Genomic DNA, 22,575 nt, shown 5'->3' with positions numbered 1-22,575 from the left:
GAAAGGCATGGTTCGGAATTGTTTGCAGAGTCAGCTGGCAAACATCTTCAGTTCTTACTATTTGGTTAGGGAATGGGTCTTTCTGAATTCACTGGAAAAATGAGGTTTTCTCTTCCTCTACTGGGGTTAGTAAATGCTTATTGTTTGATTGTCAATTGACTGATGGGATGCCAACAGGTGGATAGATTCTGTAGGTTTTTTTCTACTGCCTACCCCTCTCTTCCCAAGGTCAATTCCAGCTTTTAGAATAATCTTGGCGCTAGATTACACTGTTCATTCCAGTTTTAGAGAGGTGGGCACTAGGTTCCCTCACTAATATCCCCCTGACTAATATGGAAGGCAAGTTGAGAGTTGTACAGTCACACCACCACCACCACCACCACCACCGCCACCATCATCATGGTACTAAAACTTAAAACTGTGCTAAGACTTTTGGGACACTTTGCCTGGTGCTTGACAGTTTATAAAGCTCTTTCTTCACAACAACCATCAGGATAAGGTAGTACAAGTATCATTATTACTATTTTATGAATAAGAAAACTGAGGTTAAATAATTTGTCCACTGTTGGAAGCGTTTTTTATTAAGCACTTACTATGTGCTGGGCACTGTGGTAAGTGCTGAAAATACAACAAAAGGCAAAAAATAGTCTCTGTTCTCAAGGAGTTCACATTCAAGGGGGAGAGAGAACATATAAATTACCAGGTACATAGATGATACATACAGAGTAAAAGAAGGTAATCTGAAAAGGGAAGGTATTAGGAATGAGGTCGGTGGGGGGACCAGGGAAGGTTTTCTGAAGGAAGAGATGATAATGAGCCTCATAGGAAGTCAGGGAAACTCAGACCCTCCACAGGTGAGGGATGGGGCAGAGCATTCCAGGCATAGGGTACAGCCAGTATAGAGGTACAGAGATAGGAAATGGAGTCATTTTCAAGGAATGGCAAGTAGTTGAGTGGATTTTAGATTTTGTAGAAGGAATTAAGGTATAATAAGGCTGGAGAGAAAAGAAGGGCCAGGTTATGAAGAGCTGTGAATGCCAAATAGAGGATGTTGCATTTGATCCTGGACATGATAGGGAGCCACGGATGCTCAATGAACAGAAAGGTAATGCAGTTAGACGCACATTTGAGAAAAATCACCTTGGCCAGTAAGTGGAGCATGGCTCATGGTAGGGTAAAACTTAAGGCTGGAAAACCAGTTAGACGGCTATTGCAGCAGTCCAGGCAAGACATGATCACAGCCTGAGCTAGAGCTGTAGCTGTATGGTTGAGAAAAGGAGATGCACAGAAGGGATGTTGTGAAGGTGGAAATGAAAAGATTTCATGATACATTGGGGCGAATGAGAGAGAGGAGGTGAGGATGATACTAACTTGTGGGCCTAGGTGGCTGAAAGGATGATGGGATGGTGGTACCTCTGAGGGGAGGGTTTTAGAGGAAAGATAATGAACTCTATTTCAGACATACTGAATTTGAGATGCCTATGCCTCAGACATTCAGTTTGAGATATCCAAAAGACAGCAGGAGATGGATGAGTGTAGGTCAATGGTGAGATGAGGCAGGGATATGGGAATCATCTGCGCAGAGATGGTAACCAAAACCATAGGAGCTGATGAGATCATCACCAAGTGAAACAGTAAAGACCAAAAAGAGAAGGAGATCCTGGAGAGAACCGTGGGGGACATCATCATGACATGGATGAAGAACTAAGAAAGGAGAAGGAAAAGGGGTGCTTAGACAGACAGGAGAACCAGGAGAGAACAGTGTCACAAAGATGTAGAGAGAAGAGAGGATTCAAGAGAAAAGAGTGATCAAAAGATTCAAATGATGCAAAAAGGATCCAAGGAGGATCAGGAATGAGGAGAGAAAAAAAAAAAAACTACTGGAGCATAAAAGAAACCTGCCTAAATGTATTAGAACAAGCAGGCAAAGTGGATTTGAAAGAACCCACCAGACATCTCCCGAAAGAAATCTCAAGTTGTAAATTCTCAGAAATGTCAACCCAAACCCAGAGTTTCCAGGTCAGAGAAAAACACTTACACAGCAAGAAAGCAAATTCAAATAAACAGCAAATTCAAGTTCCAAGAAACACTAGTCAGGCTTAAACAAAGCTATGCTGAAACTAACAGTAAGATTGGGAAATCTTTGTATCTGATGCCTCAAAAGAGTAAAGAAAAAAGGCTTATAGTTCCGAATAACTTGTCTTGTGAAACTGGTACGGTGTGGTATGTTGTGGTATGGTATGGCAGAGTATAGTATTATAATGTATAGTATAATAATGCAATAGAAGCATCTGATAGAGTGCTGGACCTGGAGTCAGGAAGATTTGGATTCAGTTCCTACCTCAGACACTTAGTTCTGTGACCCTGGGCAAGTCACTTAACTTGTGCCTGCCTTGGTTTCCGCATCTATGAAATGAGGATAATAATAGTTGTTATGAGATAATATTTATAAAGTGCTCTGAAAACTTTAAAGTGCCATGTAAATGCTTATTGTTATTGTTATTATTGTAGTTTGCAAACATTAAAGTGCTACAGCAATGCGAACTATAATAAAAATATGTATTTGAAACAATGAGCTAACGTTATATACAATGGAAAAACGTTGGAGGCAGTCAAATTAGCAACAGCTCTCAAATAAAGATGTACACTCTCAGCATTGGCATTTAACATATCTTTATGATTATTAGTGATAGCTCTAAAGCATGAAAAATGAAACTGAAGGAATAAGCATGGGCAACGAAGGAGTAACTCTATATGCAAATGACATTGTCTATCTGGAAAGTCCAAGACAATTAACAAACCATAAAGGGAGGTGATAAATCATCTTAGGAAAGAGGTGGGCTACAAGTTCAGCCCATAAAAATCATTTCTCTACACTACCATGAAGAATCAAGAGAAACTGATGGAAAGAGAAATACCTTTTGAAATAACAGCAAAATGCATCAAGTATTTGGGCATTCACTTATCAAAAGACATAAGAGATTTATACAAAGACAGCTTCAAAATGATTTTGACTGAAGTCAAGGAAGAACTGAACACAAAGAGGCATCTTCCCTGCTCATAGTTAGGCCAAGCAAATTGAGTAAAAATGTCATTTCTTCCCAAAATAACTTTTAGGTTCAATGCAATACAGATCAAAATGTCAGTATGCTCTTTTATATGAATTAAACACGGTTTTAATGGAATAATAGATAGACAAGAAATAGTAAGAACTATGGGGGAAAGATGAATGGGGATTACCAGATCTCCAAATGGGGGGGGGGGGACTTTGCTAGGTGACACAGTGGATAAAGTGTTGGGCCTGGAGTCCAGAAGATCTGAATTCAAATCCAGCCTCAGACACTTAATAGCTGTGTGACCCTGGGCCCTGTTTGCCTTAGTTTTCTCATCTGTAAAATGAGCTTGAGAAGGAAATGGCAAACCACTCCAGTATCTTTCCCAAGAAAACCCCAAATGGAGTCACAAAGAATTGGACATACCTGAAAACGACTGAACAACAACAGATCCCTGTATTTGTCTCAGCTTTGGAAATGAAAGACTTTTATCATTTAAGTAGAAGAAATTATTGAAGATATTCATTCGACAAGGATTATTAAATACTTCTTATGTACCAAATGTGCTAGGTGCTGGTGATACAAAGATTGAAAAAGAAACAGTTCTTCACCTCAAGGGACTTTGCCATATATTGGGACAAAACAGCAATTACATAGAAAAAATAAATTTAAAATACATACAAAGGAAATTCTAGTGGCAAGGCATTAAGCTATACAAACATAGGTTGGATTATACAAGGATAAAACGATTTCCATAACAAAAAGGAAAATATTTTCAGGGAATATGCCTGGTAAATTTCTGATATACAGAAGCTATAACAAACTGATGCACCTCTTTGAGACTAATAATGAAGCCTTTGGGAGATCAGTGGCCAAAGGACAATTTTTGAAGGAGGTAATACAAAAGTTAATAACCATGTGAGAAAGCATTCACGTTCCTTAATAATCAGAGGGACACAAACAAAACCAGTTTTTAGATACCACTTGGACTCACTAGAATGGTTATTATAGCAAGAAATTATAAAATCCAATGTTGGCAGGGCTGTGAGGAAACAAGGACTCTAATACGATGTTGATGGGACTGGTGCAACATTTTGGAGGGAAACATGACCACATGCAACAAGTCTCAAAACTGATCGGATCTTTTGGCCCATTGATTTCATTATACTAGAATAGTCTTGAGCTCCTTGAGAGAAGCTACTCTTTAACTTTTTTTTTCTTTATAGTCCCAGCTCCTAGTGCAACTGCTGGCGTATAAGAGGCACTTAATAATTGCTTATTGATTGACTACTCATCCTAATTGCAACCCTATAACACCATTTTTGCTCATATTAAGTTCACTAAATTATTTTTTAAAGTCTTGCTTCCCAGAAGACTCTCATAATAGTCAGAATCCTGACACAGTGTCATAACCTGTGCCCAGGTGCTGAGTTTTATGGGACTCTCTCCCAAATAGCCCTGGGAGGGAGCATGGCACAAAAGTGTTTTCCATTTTTTAAAAAAACTTTCGTTGTTTTTCAGTTGTGTCTGACTCTCCATGACCCCATTTGGGGTTTTCTTGGCAGAGATACTGGAGTGGTTTGTCATTTCCTTCTCCAGCTCATTTTACAGATGGGGAAACTGAGGCAAACAGGGGTAAGTGACTTGCCCAGAATCACACAGCTACTAAAGTGTCAGAGGTCAGATTTGAACTCAGGAAGATGAGTCTTTCTGACTCCAGGTCTGGCATCCTATGCATTGCCACCTAGTTGCCTGAAGGGATATATGCTTCTAAGTAAACATCTTCACGGCTGGATGCTATGACCAGTCATGGTAAGAGTTGTCTGAGGAAAGAAAATCTCCTTTCCCTTTCAAGAAATGAAGGGTTAGACTATTATTTATAATGATGTTGTGCCCTTGTGGCTCAATCAAAGAGAGAATTATTATAATTGGTAAAGAAATCATTGAGTGCTAACAATTTGTTAACACATGAACACCTTGTCCTCTGTGATTGCATCTTTTGATTACATCAGATAAACTAGAGGAGAGAACTTTCTTCCTTACATACAAAGAGACACGGAGGAGGGTACAGAACAAAAGTATTTCTCTTTTTCTTTTAACCTTGTAAAGATAAATTTAATGTCTCTAATGGCGACTGATATTCTTTTTAAATAGATTTTTATTGATATTACCATTTTCTAATGTATCCCACTTCTCCTCTTTCTTAAAAAGCTGTCTTATAATAAAGAATAAAAAAGAGAAAAATATTGCTTAGCCAGGTTAAACAATACGTCCAGAAGTCTGACATTATAAACAGTATTCCACATTCATAATTTTCCACCTCTGCAAAGAAGGAGGGGGAGACCAAAAAAGCATTTCGCTTGCTAGTTTGTTGCTTGTTGATTTATTTGGTTTACATGTTAAGGGAGAATTTGTGATTTTTATCCCTATTTTTTTAACTATTTGTTTTTGTTAGTGGTTATTACATTCATAATAGAAAAAAAGAAATTTAAAAATGATCTAGAGCAGGGGTGGGGGAACCTGTGACCTTGAGGCCAAATTTTGCAGAACAAATACTTTTATTAAGAGGATTTGTTCTATGAAGTTTGGATTCAGTCAAAGGGCCACTCTTGAGGACCTAGAGGGCCACGTGTGGCCTTGAGGTTGCAGGTTCCCTATCCCAGCTCTATAGCTTCACTGATAAAGAAAGGACTTTATGAAAACAACTTCTCATAATGTTATCATACTTTTCTCTCATGTATTTGATCTAATCTAAGTACTTGGTCTCTTCTGTTCCCTGATGGGCATGATTTTTCCATCATTACCCACAACTATCATACCCACTGGGCACTGAATTTCCACTCAATTAGTCTTTAGCCACCATGATATCTTCAGGGTCGTCTAACATCTTATTTACCTTCTACTAGTGATGCTATGATTAATAAGCTTCTCTGGGCCCTAACTCTATAGTTTTCAGCTGGAATATCATTTTCTTGGTCACCTACTAGTCTATCCAGTATCTAATGGAGGTTACTGTAATTTGTTGTTGGAGGAAAGTAGAACAGAGGTCACCAGCCTTTTCAATTTTGTTTTTGTTTTTTTTTTTTTCCAATTGGCACAACCGTTGTGATTTTCATAGGACATGGGAAGGGGGTAGGAGTTATAGGTTACTGAAAAGGCCTTTGTCCACCTTCTTCCTAGCAACAAATTACAGCCTGGTATCTCTACTTGAGGTTACTTGATTTCCCCCACCAATAGTCTGGTTATCTGTTAATAACTGATTAACTCTTAATGCTAATGTTAATATCTGATTAACTGTTAATGAGGCTCCAGCACTTCAGATCTGTTAAGTATTCTTTTTTACCTAAGGATCTTTGTTGTCAACGGCCAATAAAGTGTCTGATAGGCTGAACACACACAATTTTGCTCTAGAGCAAAAGTCTATAGACCCCTCCCTCCAAGGGATCCTTAGATAAATTTCAGGGTGTCTATGAACTTGTTTGGGAAGAAGTACATCTTTATTTTCATTAACCTGTAACTAAAATGTACCACTTGCTTAATTTATTTTAAAGCATTATTCTGAGAAAAGATCTGTGCCCTTTAAGATCTAGCTCTAATGTCAATTCCTCCATGAAGCCTTCTCTGACCTTCCCATCTGAAAGTCATTTCTCCCTCATTTGATCTCATGGAACTTTGAATTCCTCTTATTCATGTTCTAATTTATAGGATATTTATGTATATACATGTCTTATCCCCTCATTTAGACTGTAAGTTACTTGAGGGTAGGAGTTCTATTTTGTTCATTTTTTTAATCTTCCCTACAATCTAGTATGATGCATTGTATTATGTTTGATAAATAATTGTTTGAGGAAGGGAGGAAAGGGAAAAAAGAAGGAAGGAAAATTAAAGAATAGTTTGGAGAAACAGCAGAATTTTCAAAGGATGGAGTTAGGATTTTTAGCATTTATGTTTAAAGTGGAGGAGCCAGCTAGCTTTTGGCAGAAGGTAGATCAATGATTTAAATTGGGTGTCTGTCCCATACGACATCAATAAACTTAATGGGAAGCCTTCTTATAGGTTGTAATTTTTGAAAAGCCTGACAGGTAAAATTAAATGACACTGATAACCAACCATACCATACAGATTTATCCTCCGTCTACTTCTAAATGTCAAAGCTGTGCTACTCTATCAAGGGTTCTTCTTCCAAAAAATGAATGGGGAAGGAAGAACAGTTATGAGATTTGAGACAGAATCATATCAGCATCCCAGGCCCTACAAAGAGGAAGTGTCCAGGTGCCAAAAATACCTTTTTCCAATTTCATAGATACTAGCAAGGAACTGAACCAATTACAAAGCAGTTGAAAGACCATTAACATTTAAAAGCAGATTTCAATCTAACATTTCTAAGGGGTCGTGATGGCATAAAGAAGAGGGTTTGAAATATATAACAAAATACATGATAAATGGATTCTGCACCCCAAATTATTTGTTCTACCTTTCCCAGGAAGATTCATGAATTTTTTGGTGGGGGGTGGGAAGGAAGAGTTGATTAGTCAACCTCTGATCAGTTGATTCCCCCTGACCCAGTTTGCAAAATTAAAGAATGTTAGGGATATGTTACAGATGCAGTGATTGTTAAAGTCTTAAGTGAAGTACAAAGAAGTGTTTACACTTTGTCACCTCTTTATGAAAATATTGTCTAATCAAACTAGATAGATGGAATTAGTGGGCAACCAGCCATTGTTTGGCTGAACAATAACTCTAAGCCCTGATAACTTTTAAAAAGCAAGACACATCTTTAATAAGTTGAGGCAAGAGAGAGGATTGAGGAGTGTGAGTTCCAAGAGCCCAGAAGAGAGCAAGCCATCTAAGGTTGACCTATGGAAGAACCAGCCCACGGAGCCCCACTAAACAATTTGTTCAGAAGAGATGCTGTACCCAGGGCATGAAGACACCACCAGAATGGGACGTTCTTTTTTAATTTATTTTTTATTTTTAGTTTACAACACTCAGTTCCACAAGTTTTTGAGTTCCAAATTTCCTTCCCCTCCCTCTCTTTCCCCCTCCCTCCCTTTCCCCCTCCCCCCCAAGACAGAATGTAATCTGATATATGTTCTACATATGCCTTCACATTAAACTTATTTACACAATAGTCAAGTTGTAAAGAATTATAACCAATGGAGTGAATCATGAGAAAGAAGAAACAAAACCAAAAAAGAAGAAAAAAAAGAGAGAGAGCAAATAGTTTGCCTCAATCTGCATTCAGACTCCGTAATCCTTTCTTTGGATGTAGATAGCTTTTTCCATCATGAGTCTTTTGGAGAAGTCTTTGAACCTTGTATTGCTAAGAAGAGCCAACTCTATCAAAGTTAGTCATCACTGATACTGTGTGTCTGCAACTGTGTATAATGTTCTCCTGGTTCTGCTCACTTCACTCAGCATCAGTTCATATATGTTTTTCCATGTTATTATAAAGTCCATCTGCTCTTCATTTTGTATAGCATAATAATATTCATATACCACAATTTGTTTAGCCATTCCCCAATTGATAGGCATCTCCTTGATTTCCAATTCTTTGCCACCACAAAAAGAGCTGCTATAAATATTTTTGTATCTACAGGTCCCTTTCCCACTTGTGTGATCTCTTTGGGATACAACCCTAGAAGTGGTATTGCTGGGTCAAAGGGTGTGCATATTTTTATTGCCCTCTGGGCATAGTTCCAAATTGCTCTCCAGAATGGCTGGAACAGTTCACAACTCCACCAACAACGTAACAGTGTTCCAATTTTCCCACATCTTCTGCAGCATTTATGATTTTCCTGTTTTATCATGTTAGCCAGTCTGACAGGAGAGATGTGGTACCTAAGAGTTGTTTTGATTTACATTTCTCTAATCGATAGTGATCTAGAGCATTTTTTCTTACAGCTATAGACATCTTTAATTTCTTCCTCTGAAAACTGCCTGTTCATATCCTTTGACCATTTATCAATTGGGGAATGACTTGGACAGAATGGGAGGTTTTTTAGGGACCTGCTATGCTGGAGGTGGGAGCTACCTGGGCCACCTATGCTTTCTGAGCATATGGCTCTTGACTAGTGTACTCTATATGTGTGCCCACTCTTCCCATTGGCTAATTGTAGGAGAGTGTGAACCAGGTTTATGGGGGTGGGAATGTTCAGTTATTATTAAGACTTCTGACCTACAAACCTGGGAGACTCGATCTATGAGTGAGATTTGGGGAGGTAACCCTAAAGGGTTTCTACAAAAAATTATACTGTTCTTTATTTTTTTTCAATATTTCCCAATGACTTTTTTGGTGTATTTCAAGTACTTCTTTATTTTTAACATTAAAAAAAATTTAGTTCCAAATTCTTTCCTTCCCTCCTTCCCCTTCCCCACCCACTGAGAAGGCAAGCAATAGGAAATCAATTATACATCTACATGTACATGTTAAGAATAACTTTCTAACCATTGAGGATAGTTTATTACTTATTTATTATATATTATTTTTATATTATTCATGTATTTATTATTATTTTAAATATTTTATATATTTTTATTTATATTATCTCAATTTTATTTAAAGGAAAGTAGAATTTATCTTTCTGTATCTCTTTTACAGAAATAGCTTTCAAGCACTCTCAAATATGTTACCTTACACATTTATAATTTATTACTGACTCTGATGTTAAAAAAAAAAACCTGTGGCCAACGGGATGTTCCTTCACTATGTGTAGCTTATATCCTTTCTACATCTTCATGAGTTATGAATCATAAATAAAAATAAATACAAATTTTATCATCTGATGGTCAACCCTTTGGCGATGAGTTTCTCTGAACTTACCTAGGTGTGCCCTTTGATATCCAACATGCTATTGGAACTCAGTAGGACCTAAGCTTTTGAGCACTCAAGGTCATTTCTGCACAATGAGGCATCAAGTAGGACTTTAGTAGAGGATATACTTTTATAGTCTTCAAGAATTCCTCTTTAGGGAGGTGTGAAGTAGTAAGAAGAGCACTAGATAAAGTCAGAAATCTCACGTCCAGGCTCCATCACATAGAACCTCCACGTGCTAGAACAAGACACAATCACTGTGAGCCTCAGTTTCATCATTTCAAAATGGAGATGACAATATTTGCACTGTCCGCTTCACAGGGTTGTGATCAGCATCCAATGAAATAACGTAGATGAAAACACTCTGTAACCACAGTTTATATTACTAGTATTTCTCCTTATAGAATCCAGGTAGTTTGGTGTAATTGTCCTCACTTTATAGATTAAAATGGGTCTAGAGCTAGAAGATGCCTAAGAGGTTATTTAATCCAACCTGCTTATTTTATAGATGAGAAAACCAAGGCTCAGAAAAAGCTACCTAAGTTAGCAATTATCAGAGAGTGGGTTTGAAGTCCTCTCAATCTAGCACACTGCAACACACAACTGTGGCCTCTCTAATGTGGGTTTTGAGCCATACAGAAAGAGAAGTCAGACAGGGACAAATTACTGTGAATTAATAATTTTCAAAAACTAAGAAGTTTTTCTGTTCCCAAGTTGAGAGTCAAATTATCTCTCTATTTCTCAAGATTGGCAAAGATCATACACACACACACACACACACGCACACACACACACCCAGAGAATGACAAATGGTGGAGGGGCTATGAGAATAGATTTGTTAATGTACTGTTAGTGGATCTGTGAGTTGGTCTAGCCATTCTAAAAAGCAATTTGGAACTACACCCCCAAACTTAGGCCACTACTGGACCTCTACCCCAATGAAATCAAAGAAAGAAGGAAAGGACCCATTTGTACAGAAATATTTGTAGTATCTCTTTTATTTGCAGTGGCAAAGAAGTGGAAACTAAGGAGGAACTCATCAATTGGAGAATGACTGAACAAATTTTGGTATATGAATGTCATGGTTGTGCCATAAGAAATGATGAAGAAGATAGCTTCAGAGAAACCTAGGAAGACTTGCATGAACTGATGTAAAATGAGGTGAGCAGAACCAAAATAACAATTCATACAATAACAACATTGTAAAAATGAAAAATTGTGAAAGATGCAAGAACGTTGGTCAATACAATGACCAATTATTCCAGAGGACTGATGAAGAAGCATTATTTACCACCTGACAGAGAGGTGAGGGACTTAAGGTACAGAAAGAGACATACATACTTAGACATGGCCATGTAGTAGCAATTTGGATTTGAAGATCTTTCCCACCCATTAATAGGCCATGTGACCTGTTTATGTCACAGGAAGCCTAAGACATATATGGTAGGAGGAGCTTCCTGACAGGAAAAGGAAGTTATGTCACAGGAAATGTGGAGAGAGAGAGGGAGAGAGAGAGAGAGAGAGAGATGTTATGGCTACTAATGCTGATGGCCGCCCTCATGATTGTTAGAACTGAACAGGCTGACTTAGCTGTACTGTGAGTTTGTTTTGGAGAAGACCCTAGCAGGGGGTTGGAGATGTTTTGGGATGAAAAGTCTCCATGTTGTAATATTCTGTATTGAATGTTTTGGGTTCCTTGCTGTTATGATGAAGTGGACTGACTGGCTGTGGGAGCTGAGCATTTGGTTATGGAATATGGTTCTCTGGTGTCTGAATAATTGCTTTACTTCTTCTACCTTCTATGTGGAGAGTCTCATATACTTTGTGATACAAAACTACATAGGCATTTTGACAATTATCTATGTTGTTATTATTGCCTTGCTGTTTCAGGCCCATGTGGGAATTTGTTTTGCTTGATTATGCATAATTATTACAAAGGTTTTTTTTTTAATTTTCTAATGGGGGAGGGGACAAGTGAGAGGAAGAAAAAAATAAATGATTGATAATTGGAAAAAAATAAAATAAAAGTTAAAAACATACCCTGAACCTGTGATTTCATTTGTTCAGAGAACTCCAGGATGAAGAAAGTCCCTCTACCAATGAGGACTGGCACCTTCTCTACAATTTATAATCTTACAGATTTGTCTAGAATCGAGTAAGGTTAAATGACTTGGCCCAGATTATGCAGCCAGTAAGTATTCAAAACCATCTCCTTGGCTTCCAAAGCTAGCTCTCTATCCACTATTCCACATTGCCTCTCTTTCTTGAGCACTAGAAAAATAAATCTTCTTGATAACATTCATTTTAAAATGACATTTAATCTCATCCATGAAATAATGATTTGCTTATTAACATAGACTTCACACTGCAAGTCAATTTGATGAGTTAGTATCATTGCCCTGAGATTAGTCAACTTCATTATCCTGGTGCAAGGATTCATTAACTTGGGGAAAATGTGAATTGGGCAAAATAAAGAATTGGGGATGGTCTAGGTAACCGCTAAGTTCACAGTGAGTAATTTCTATTGTTTGGCCAAGCAATATACTGCAGGCTAAATTATGACTGGCTGTTTAAAGTGCTTCATTACTTCGAGAATCAGAGGTGTTAGAGCTTGAAGGGGCCTGAGATCCCATCTAGTCCAGTTCCCTCATCTTATAGGCCCATGGAGACAAAGTGATTTGTCCAGAGTCATTGGTCCTACAGGTAGTAAGGAAAAAAGTTTGAAGGTGAATCTATGCCTTCTGATATCAAATGCATGCTCCTTCTAGAATAGCATAGCCTCTTTTAAGATGGATAAGTTTCTCTGAAGTAACCATTAGAATCACATATCTACCCAACCCATATAACCATTACAGTCATTTCAAGTCAAAAACATCCTATTCTGTCACATTTAACCTTATTATAGGGTTGTTGTTTTTTCTATGAAACAACTAAGCCCTGGGACATATGGAATCTATAAGCATTAGTAAGTAGGAAAGGAACCAAAATGATCACTCCCTAGACACCAATTTTTTTTGATCATTGGGGAAAAAAACCCAGCCTTTTGGCACTTGTAAAAATCTTTATCAATCAATTTGTAATGCAAAATCAAGATTACAGTACAAGTACTCATTTTTCCCCCCTGAGATTTTTCAACCACATAATAATAGCTGACATTTATGTACTTCTTTAAATAAATGATTCCATCTGATCCTTCTAACAACCCTGTGAGGGAGGTACTATAGATATTTGTATGTTTTTCCCTACCACCCCTTTTATAGGAGAAGAAGTTGTGCCTCAGAAAGATTCAGTGATTTGCCTGTTGTCAAAAATTTGGCAAGTCAAGGAAGGGAGTTGAATCCAGGGCTTCATAATTCCAGGCCCAGTATGTTATCCATGCTAAAACACAGCCCCACGCATGTACAATGAGGGCTAGGATCATAAGATTTCAACCTCCCTCATTTTACAGATGAGGAAACTCTGCAGGTGAGTGACTCACCTAGGGTCATACAGTGTCAGAGGAGAGATACTCCAACACGATATTCACTATGCCATGATGTCAAAGTATAAGCTCAACCTATTGTATAAGCAAAACAATAACAGAAACATTAACTTGATTGGGAGAGCTACACACTACACCTTGTAGATTTAGCATTTAAAGTCTTTGAATCAGTTTTAATACTACAAATGGTGACTTCCTGGTAGAATAAAAAATGTAACTTGGCATAAATGTTTGTCTATTATCCACTGTGAGCAAGAATGCTGGAAACTCCTGTTGGAAAAAAAGATGATCAGTGAACTATAAAACTACCATCTCTTTTATTTGATTCTTATGTTTATAGCATTTTCCCAGATCTTTTCTGTATTCAAGTGTATACTTTGTATGAATTGAATCAGGTAGATAAATTATTTTTGAGATTGTAAGATTGGGACCAGCTCACATTGCATCTAGAGAAACACTTTTCCCCCTCCTAAGTTAAAAATCTGGTGACAGACCCCAAGGAACTCTCACATCTTCCATTCCTGTGGAGTGTCTTCCCCTGATGTCCTGTAGAAATGGGCTCTGTGGCCTAGTGGCCTCTTCCCCAGCCAAGTCACTGGTGATTGTCCAATGAAGCCCACTGCCTAGCATCATCACAAGATGCAAAGACAAGCAACATGGTGGCAATCCTGTCCCAAGGTTGGCTTGAGGCCACCCATGACTATTTCTGACTAATCCGTGACTCTGCCTGGGTTCCACTTCCAGCAACAGCTCATGTGGAAATGTTGAATGTTCTTGGGATGTGATCCCCAACTGTCTTCACTCTTCCAAAATTAGACCCAGATCATTGGTGGGTAAATTTCTCTTTAAGAAATCAAATCATTCATTTTTTAAAACTGTATTAGAATCCCCAAAAGACTCAGGAATTTTCCAGGTTGCTCAGGCCACAATCACCTGTGATTGCAGGAAGGAAAGGAAAGAAACAAGCGTTTATTAATCACCAACTATATGCTTGGCAAGCTGTTAGATGTCAAGTGGATAGAGCCCTGGGCCTGGAGTCAGGAAAACTCATCTTCCTGAGTTCAAATCTGGCCACAGACACTCATTAACTTTGTGACCCTGGACAAGTCACTTACCCCTGTTTGCCTCAGTTTCTTCATCTGTAAAATGAGCTGGAGAAGGAAATGGCAAAACCATTCCAGTATCTCTGCCAAGAAAACCCCAAATGAGGCCATGAAAGTCAGACATGACTGAAAACAACTGAATAACAATGACAATATGCCAGGTGCTGTGCTAGGAGCTTTACAAACATTATCTCTTTGATCTTCACAACAACCCTGGGGAATAGGTGCTTTTATTATCCCCATTTTACAGTTGAAGAAACTGAGGCAGAAAGAGTAAAGTGAATTGCCCAGAGTCACACTGCTGGTAAGTGTTTGAGGTCACATTTGAACTCAGATCTTACTGAATAGGCCTAGCTAGCACTGTATCCAGTGCATTTAGCTGCCTCATAGTGACTCATCAGTGAGCCCAGCATCAAAGTCCATCCCCCTCCCTCCCTTTCTCATGAGCACGCATTCACACACGTGTTTTAAAGGAAAACAAAAGCAAAATACCCAAACCAAAGCCAAGAAACTACACTTTTAAAATCTTTCCAAGTCACCTGTGTGCTCTCCAGAAGCCTCAGTAACCTCGTTTTCTCTGCACTCAATAGAAACCAATAAACTTTGAAAAGCCTTTAAAAAACAAAATCTGGTGACATCTTGATTTTCCGCTGAAACTTCAAGATTCCTATCCTGAAGAGCTGTTGTCTTATGGAATATCTAGTTAGATGCCATAACGAGTCTTGAGTTAACAACCCAGGGGAAAATTGAATCATCAGATTCAGTCAATGCATAAGAAAAAATATTCCACTAAAAAGAAAGCCAAATTCAAACTAGAAAACAAGACCTAAATGGAAATCAGTTCTGAAAGGGGGAAAGAAGATGGAATCTTCAAATGAGTGGTTATTTAAAAGCCCAAATGTTTTCACTAAGAAAAGGATGGTTTGGGCACTTTAAGACATAGAATAATAATTTAACCTTTCTTTCCCTTCTAGTCCAGACTCCTGTACTTGGGACCTGATTGATGGATGTGTTGTTGGAGCCAATGGACAGGTACAGTAAATCCCTCCAGAACATCCTTTTACGAAGGGAATTGAGAAATAGTATAGAGACCCCAGGTTTGTTCCTCTGGTCTCCTAATTTACTCAGACCCCAGGAGAGCCCAACTAGAGCAAACTTTGCTCATAAAAAGCATTCTCTTGACTTTGAAAAGCACTAGAAGTTGCTTGAGAAATTTTTGACCAAAATGGTTACTGTAGCAGCTTAATGTAGATATAGCCATATGATTAAAACTGCTTATTCAATGAAGGCATCTCCCAAGTTCTAGGGGTAGGTTAGGGGTGAGGGTGGGAGCTTATCTATTTGTAGAAAATGTTGAGAACACTGTAGGGTGTAAAGGCAATCAGTAAGTGAGAAGATCTCTGGCCACCCCCCGATTGAATAGGCTTCAGATGGGGCTCTAGGTGGGGCCAACGAAGGGAGATCTGATCAGATCTTTGCGCCTAAGTAGGCCCCAAACCTCTAATTACTAGGTGCTAAGCCAGTGTGGGGGTGAGGCCCCCAGGGCCCTAAGGGGAGTTGCTAAGACCAGAGCCAATGGTATGTGCCTAAGTTCTGGTTGGTCAGATGACGTTCTAGTGGATGAGATGATGGCTAAGGACTGTATAAAAAGAGAGAACAGAGCTTGGAGAGGCAAAAGTGGCAGAAGCAGGAGAATGAGAAGCAGGAGGAGGAGCAGCAGAAGCTGAACCAGCAGAAGCCAAAGCAGTAGAAGCTAGAGGAGCAGAAGCTAAAGGAGCAGCAGAGGCTGGAGAAACTGAGGATTAGGAGGAGCAGAGAGCCAAGAGCATACAGACCAGAGAGTGCTGAGCAGGGGCTTGGGACCCATGAGTGATCTTCTTACAGGAAGGTCCTAGCATTGGGAGGAAGCACAAATATGGTTTGGCTTTCTGTCATAATATTTTTCTGTAAACTCCTGGTTACTACTGTGAGGTGGGCTTAATGGTTCTGGAAGGTTTTTGCTGCAATATCGAATTGGGGGCATTGGTCCTTGGGTCTGGTACTTTGGAGCTTGAATAAATGCTTTAATTCCTCTGCCTTTTACTTAGAGAATTCCTTATATCCTTTGATTCCAAACCATTCAAGCATGCTCATGATCTTCTTCAAGGTCATGAATTTTGCCTTAATGCTATATAGGGTAAGGCAGATTCCTCATCGTTTATCTTCAGTACCTTGTCTGGACTACCTGAAAGCTGAGCTAAGTTGGATAGTGATAATAACTGGTGCCTGTATCTAGCAATCCTGTCACTTGGAACAAACACCACAAAATATATCTCTTTAAATAAATGATTAAAACAAGCAGGACAACTGTAAGAGTTACTTGTTTAAGTCATATACTTGAAAACAAAGCAAGCTCGACAACATGGAATTTCACAGTTTCATGTACAATTCTCTTCTGTTCAACATATACAAAAATGTTCATTTTTTGATGTCTGGTAAGTTCAGAATTTTTTTTAAAAAAAGAACAAAATTGTCCTATTTGAATCTATGCAGACAGACAAATTCAGATGGAGTGGGGTGTAGAACACCTCAGAATCATGAAGTTGCTGCTGGGAAGGCTGGAGCAGGGTGATGTTGAGTTGGAGAAAAGCTTACCTGGGATGTGGTTGACTGGACTAGAAAGTTTGATAACTAACAGCTTCCTACTTTAACTTATTATTCTTGCTAATTAGGTGCTAAGTTTGCTTATTTCTAATTGCTGAAGGTGTTCAAGTTTTTGTGCCCTTGGCCAGAGTCCTAGTTGTCCTGCCCTAGTGATGACTGTAAAAACTCACAATCATATAGTGATTTCCTCAAAACAACTTTGTGAGATACGGAAAAAACCATTAATATCATTCCCATTTTGCAGATGAGAAAACTGATGCTCTGGGAGTGAAGTACACAGCCACTCAGCTAGCAAATATTACACACGAGATTTGAACTCTGGTGTCTTGATTCCATGTCTAGTGTTCTTTCCACTACTTCTCACAGTATTAACTTTGAAGGGATTAATGCAGTGGAGTAAGACCTGTGTATAATTGCGTTTATTCACCCTTTTTCTTTTTCAATTCTTTTTCATTTCCTTGGTGGAAAGAAAGTAGGAATCATTTTCTCTTTCCTGCCTCTTATATGAGAAGAGACATTTGGCTCATTCTTTAATATTTCAATGAGTCTATGACCTCATCAATGTGTATATTGCCTCCAGTGAGGCAGATTGCAACCTCTCCATATGGTCCTGCATGACCTTGGTCCATGTGTTCCTGTAAATCTGTGGCGGGGAAGGGGTATCTATCTTATATTCTGGTAGCCTTCCTCTAGTTCTCTTGATGTTACATAGATACTAGTGGAGCATGACTTGTTGTTGTTCAGTCATTTCAGTGGTGTCCAACTCTTTGTGACCCCATTTGGGATTTTCTTGACAAAGATACTAGAATGGTTAACTATTTCCTTCTTCAGCTCATTTTATAGATGAAGAAACTAAGGCAAACAGGGTTTGGTGACTTGCCCAGGGTCACACACCTAGAAAGTGTCTGAGGCCAAATTTGAACTAAGATGAGTGTTCCTGACTCCAGGCACAGAGATCTATCCACTGGGCCACCTGGCTGCCCCAGTTAAGGTTAACTATCAGTTAGGTTATCCTGTACTCTCACTCTATGACCAGTCCATCTTTTCTTCCAGTCATTAGTTTTCTGTGATAACATCTTTTACCTGGCTTTTCCTGTGAAATCCCTCTTTGGTAATGTGTTGTTGACTACTCACACCCATATACACCCCTCCACTGTAGCTTGATTTGATTTACTCCTCAAATCCTATTCTTCCGAGGCCGTCGTATGCCATGATTCATAGCCATAAACCTTATTGGAAAAAGACTCAAGTCCCATTCATTTGACTCTTCCTTCCAATGGTACAGATTACAAGCCATCTAATTCTGCTCATCCTGTATGACCTTTCTCTATGTCCTTCTAAAAGTTCTCCAGAGGGAGACCACCCAACAAAGTGGAGGCCTTCCTTCCTTGCCTTCTCTGAAGCTGGGAGGATGCTCATGGAGCCCTTTTACCACCTCTCTGTCACTCCCTCCTGTACTAGGTGACCAGCCCATCTTTTCTTCCTATTGTGCATTTCCCCAATGTCATCTGTTACTACTATTCTTCTTTGAAGTTCTTCATTGTGTATGTATCGCAGCTTGCTCATACCCATAATATTCCTCTGTGTGATACAAATTTCCAATTCTTCAGGGACTGTTTTGTTCTATATCTCATGGCCACACAGCACCGGAAGAATAATGGTTTTTAAAATACTGACTTTTGCTTCAGATTGATGCTTTTGTTAGTTTTTTTAATGTATAATTTCCCCCAAAATAATTTGACCCTCTTTCTTTCTGGGCCTAACTTGCTGTCCATCTGCAAGGTCTGTCTAACATGTATGTGCTTATGGGTGAGTTCATTGAGATATTCATCCAATTTTGTATAATAGTTTGGACAAGAGTCATGTTCATCTTCTTTTTTCCCTAGGTGGATAGTTAGGTCAAAAACTCTTGTCAGAAATTCAGGAAGATGGTGTAGCCATAATGGCTTTTGTTTTCTTTGAATGGCTCAGCTTGCCTCATTGAGCCTCTGGACACTGTGGCTTGCTCTTCCGGGGCAGGAGGCCCGGGGAGCATGCCGGGAAGCAGACAGCTTCCTGTGTGAGGAGTCATGGGGCTGGCTGAGGGGAGGTGTTAATGTCTATGCTAGGGGGAGGAGCCAACTCAGGAACCAATCGGCCCTGGTCATTTGGGCGGAGCTTGATGATGTCAAAAACCCTATAAGAGGGGAGAGGACAGCTTGAAGATTCTTCTTTCCTTTTTCGGTTGGAGCCAGCGACAGTTACGACAGTTACGTCAGTTACAGCGACCGTTACATCGTCAGTTACAGTTGCAGCTTCAGACAGACACAGACACAGCAGAAGCGGGAGCTGCCAGTGGCAGAGCTGATCTACGGGAGGAAGCTGAACAAAGACTTCAGTCCAGTGGGTAATCTTATTACCATAAAAGGGGGGAAACATGATTTTGCTTTACGCAATCATGTTTCTCTGTAGCCTCCTGGTTACTCTTTCAAGGCGTACTTATTGGGCCTGGAAGATTATGATCAACATATCAAGGTGGGGCTGCTGGTTCATGGGTTGGTTACTGTTGAGCCTAAATAAATGTTTTGATTCTTCTGCCTTCTACTTTGAGAGTTTCTTCTATCCGGCGATTCCGAACCTTTCAGACATGTTTATGATCCTCTTTGAGATTATAAACTCTGCCCTCCTGATACATTTGGCGTCACGAACAGGATCGCTAGGTATAAGATCTCTATTTAGAAGCAGAACAATTTCAGAGGAAGAGATGAATATCCCAGGATGGGAGGATCCATTTTATTCCTCCCTAGCAAAAGAGTTGGCTAAAAAAGCTGGACCCTGTGAAAACTGGGAACCAAGGCTACGGAGAGGAGATCCTAGGGATTTGGAAAAGTGTTTACGAGAAGTTGGGATTCAGTCAGGGGCATCACTATCTAGGCAAAGCTGGATAGTGTTATCAGCCTACCGGCTAGTATACGAAAGATTGAGATTAAGTCAAAGACATGGGGGCACTCCTACCCCACAGGAAGAAGGGGAATCTCAGATAGCAGGAGACCAAACTGACTCAAATGAGAACTTTTCTATTAATGTGGCTAAGAGCAACAGGAGACCAAAAAAGCCCAGAGTGCATTTCAACCCAGCCCAGAAAGAGCCTGACTGCCTGCTTCGTCCTAGCCATGGTGGCAGAGGAAGTGAGTGGGGAGAGAATGAGACAATGTTAGGGGCTGAGGCACAAAACACTACTGGGGTTCAGGATGTGCCTCACACAGAGCATAGGAGATGGTTAAATGATCAGACAAGGGCTCGACCCATACAAAGGAGGAAGACAGAAACCCGAGGTGAAGATTCAGTTACAAGGGAAATTCAGGAAGATTTCTCACCGCAAGAGGTCACAGATATTTTGAGTAGATTCAGCCAAAGAATAGGAGAACCATTGATATCTTGGATGGTAAGACTCAGTGATCAAGGGGCCGGTGGAATATCAGTAGATGGGACAGACTGCATGAGATTCATAGGTATCAGCCATGATCCTCTAGTTCAACAAGCTTTTAGGGAACATCATCAGCAAGGAGATGGTGATAGCGGGACTACTCTGTTGGCATTAGCCGCTGTGGGATGCAATAAGAGATATGCTACTGATTCTATGTGGCCCACTGAGCACAGACCCTGGTATTCACTTAGAGATTGTATCATGAGACTAAAGGAGGAGGTAATGAAGACTGCCATTATGACAGGAACTGCAGACAAATATTACAATGATTCAATGGAACTGCCTCATAGGAATTTAATAATTAGGACAGCTCCCCCTGCTTATAAACAACTAATTTTGAATTTATTACTTGGAGAAGTAGGGAGCCGTCTTACAACAGTGATAAATAAGATTTTACAGTTATATGACTTAGGTGACTGGGGAAGGGATAGATCTCCTCAAGAGAGAAGGGTGAATAACCAGCAAACTTGGCGCCAAAGGAGAGTAACAAGGAAAGAAATGTTTACTGCTTTATTGAGAGCAGGAGTAGGTTTTGAAATGATAGATGGAATTCCAACCAATGAATTATATAGAATGTACAGAGATAAAGGCCTTGATAACAGGAGAGATAGGGAAATCAGAACTGCTCCTGCAAATGCTACAGATGTTGAACCTTCATACCCAAGTGAATCACATGAAAGGGAATACTAGGGAACAGGCCAGGCCCCAGCCCAAGTTAAGGAAATACACAGGCTGGATTGTAGACCTCACATTAACTTGACCATATATTGGAAAAATGGGTCAAGTACGGTAACTGAGGCATTAATAGATACTGGGGCCGAGGCCACCCTTATTTATGGAAATCCAGACAAGTTCAGCCATGGAACTCCTATTACCATCACAGGACTAGGAGGGACTGAAATATCAGCCAGGCAAGTTAAATTAATGATGAAAATTGGACAGTTGCCCAAGAAAGAATATAGTGTGGTTATTGTGCCTATTCCCGAATACATCATTGGAATAGACATATTGAAGGGTATGACCTTAAATTTACCTGAAGGGAAATACCAATTTGCTGTGAGGAAAATAGGCATTAATGCAGTCTTAGTGGGGAAAATCAAGATGGATCCAATCACTTTGCCCGAACCTTCTGAAGTAATTACTTTAAGGCAATATCGTGTGCCAGGTGGGCAAGATGAAATTGCCAACACTATAAGAGAATGTGTTGAGGCAGGAGTGTTAGTCCCTACAACTACTCAATGGAACAACCCTGTCTGGCCAGTCCGAAAGTCAGATGGAACATGGAGGATGACAGTAGATTATAGACAGCTGAACAAAGTGACTCCTCCCTTGTATGCTGCTGTCCCAGATACGGTTACTTTAATAGAGAGAATACAAAAACGTGAAGGGACTTGGTATGCAGTTATTGATTTGGCCAATGCCTTCTTTACAATCCCAATAGAACCCAAGCAATGGAATCAGTTTGCTTTTACTTGGCAAGGCCGACAGTATACATTTACACGCCTGCCGCAAGGATATATTCATAGCCCAACTATTTGCCACAGGATTGTAGCTGAACATTTGGATGAATTAAAGTTACCTGGTGTACAGCTTACACATTACATAGATGACATCATGATACAGGGAAAGAATATAAAGGAGGTGGAGGAGAGTTTAGCATTATTAATTGACCATATGAAAAGCAAAGGATGGGAAATCAACCCCGCAAAGGTTCAAGGGCCAGCTCAAACTGTAAAATTCTCGGGGATACAGTGGAATAGAGGACTGCGAGAAATTCTCCCACAAGCTCGACAAAAAATCCAGGATTTTCCCACCCCTACCAATAAGAAAGAGGCCCAAAAGTTCATAGGGCTGTTTGGTTATTGGAGACACCACATCCCACATTTGGGACAGATTTTAAAACCCTTGTATAAAGTCACCAGAAAGAAATATGAATTTGACTGGGGACTTGAACAAAGTAGAGCTTTTGAGGAAGCAAAGGCTGCTATTCAATTAGCTCTAGACTTATGGCCTAT

The 22,575-nt window shown here is 39.6% G+C and overlaps 1 pseudogene; it reads right to left on the bottom strand.

The window, feature by feature from the left end:
- The window catches only part of LOC118839688, an 81,071-nt pseudogene that overhangs the window by 2,314 nt on the left and 56,182 nt on the right, over window positions 1-22,575 (bottom strand).

The sequence above is a fragment of the Trichosurus vulpecula genome, chromosome 1, assembly GCF_011100635.1.
Source record: "Trichosurus vulpecula isolate mTriVul1 chromosome 1, mTriVul1.pri, whole genome shotgun sequence".
NCBI lineage: Eukaryota > Metazoa > Chordata > Mammalia > Diprotodontia > Phalangeridae > Trichosurus > Trichosurus vulpecula.
This window is presented reverse-complemented; position numbering and strand designations above follow the sequence as displayed.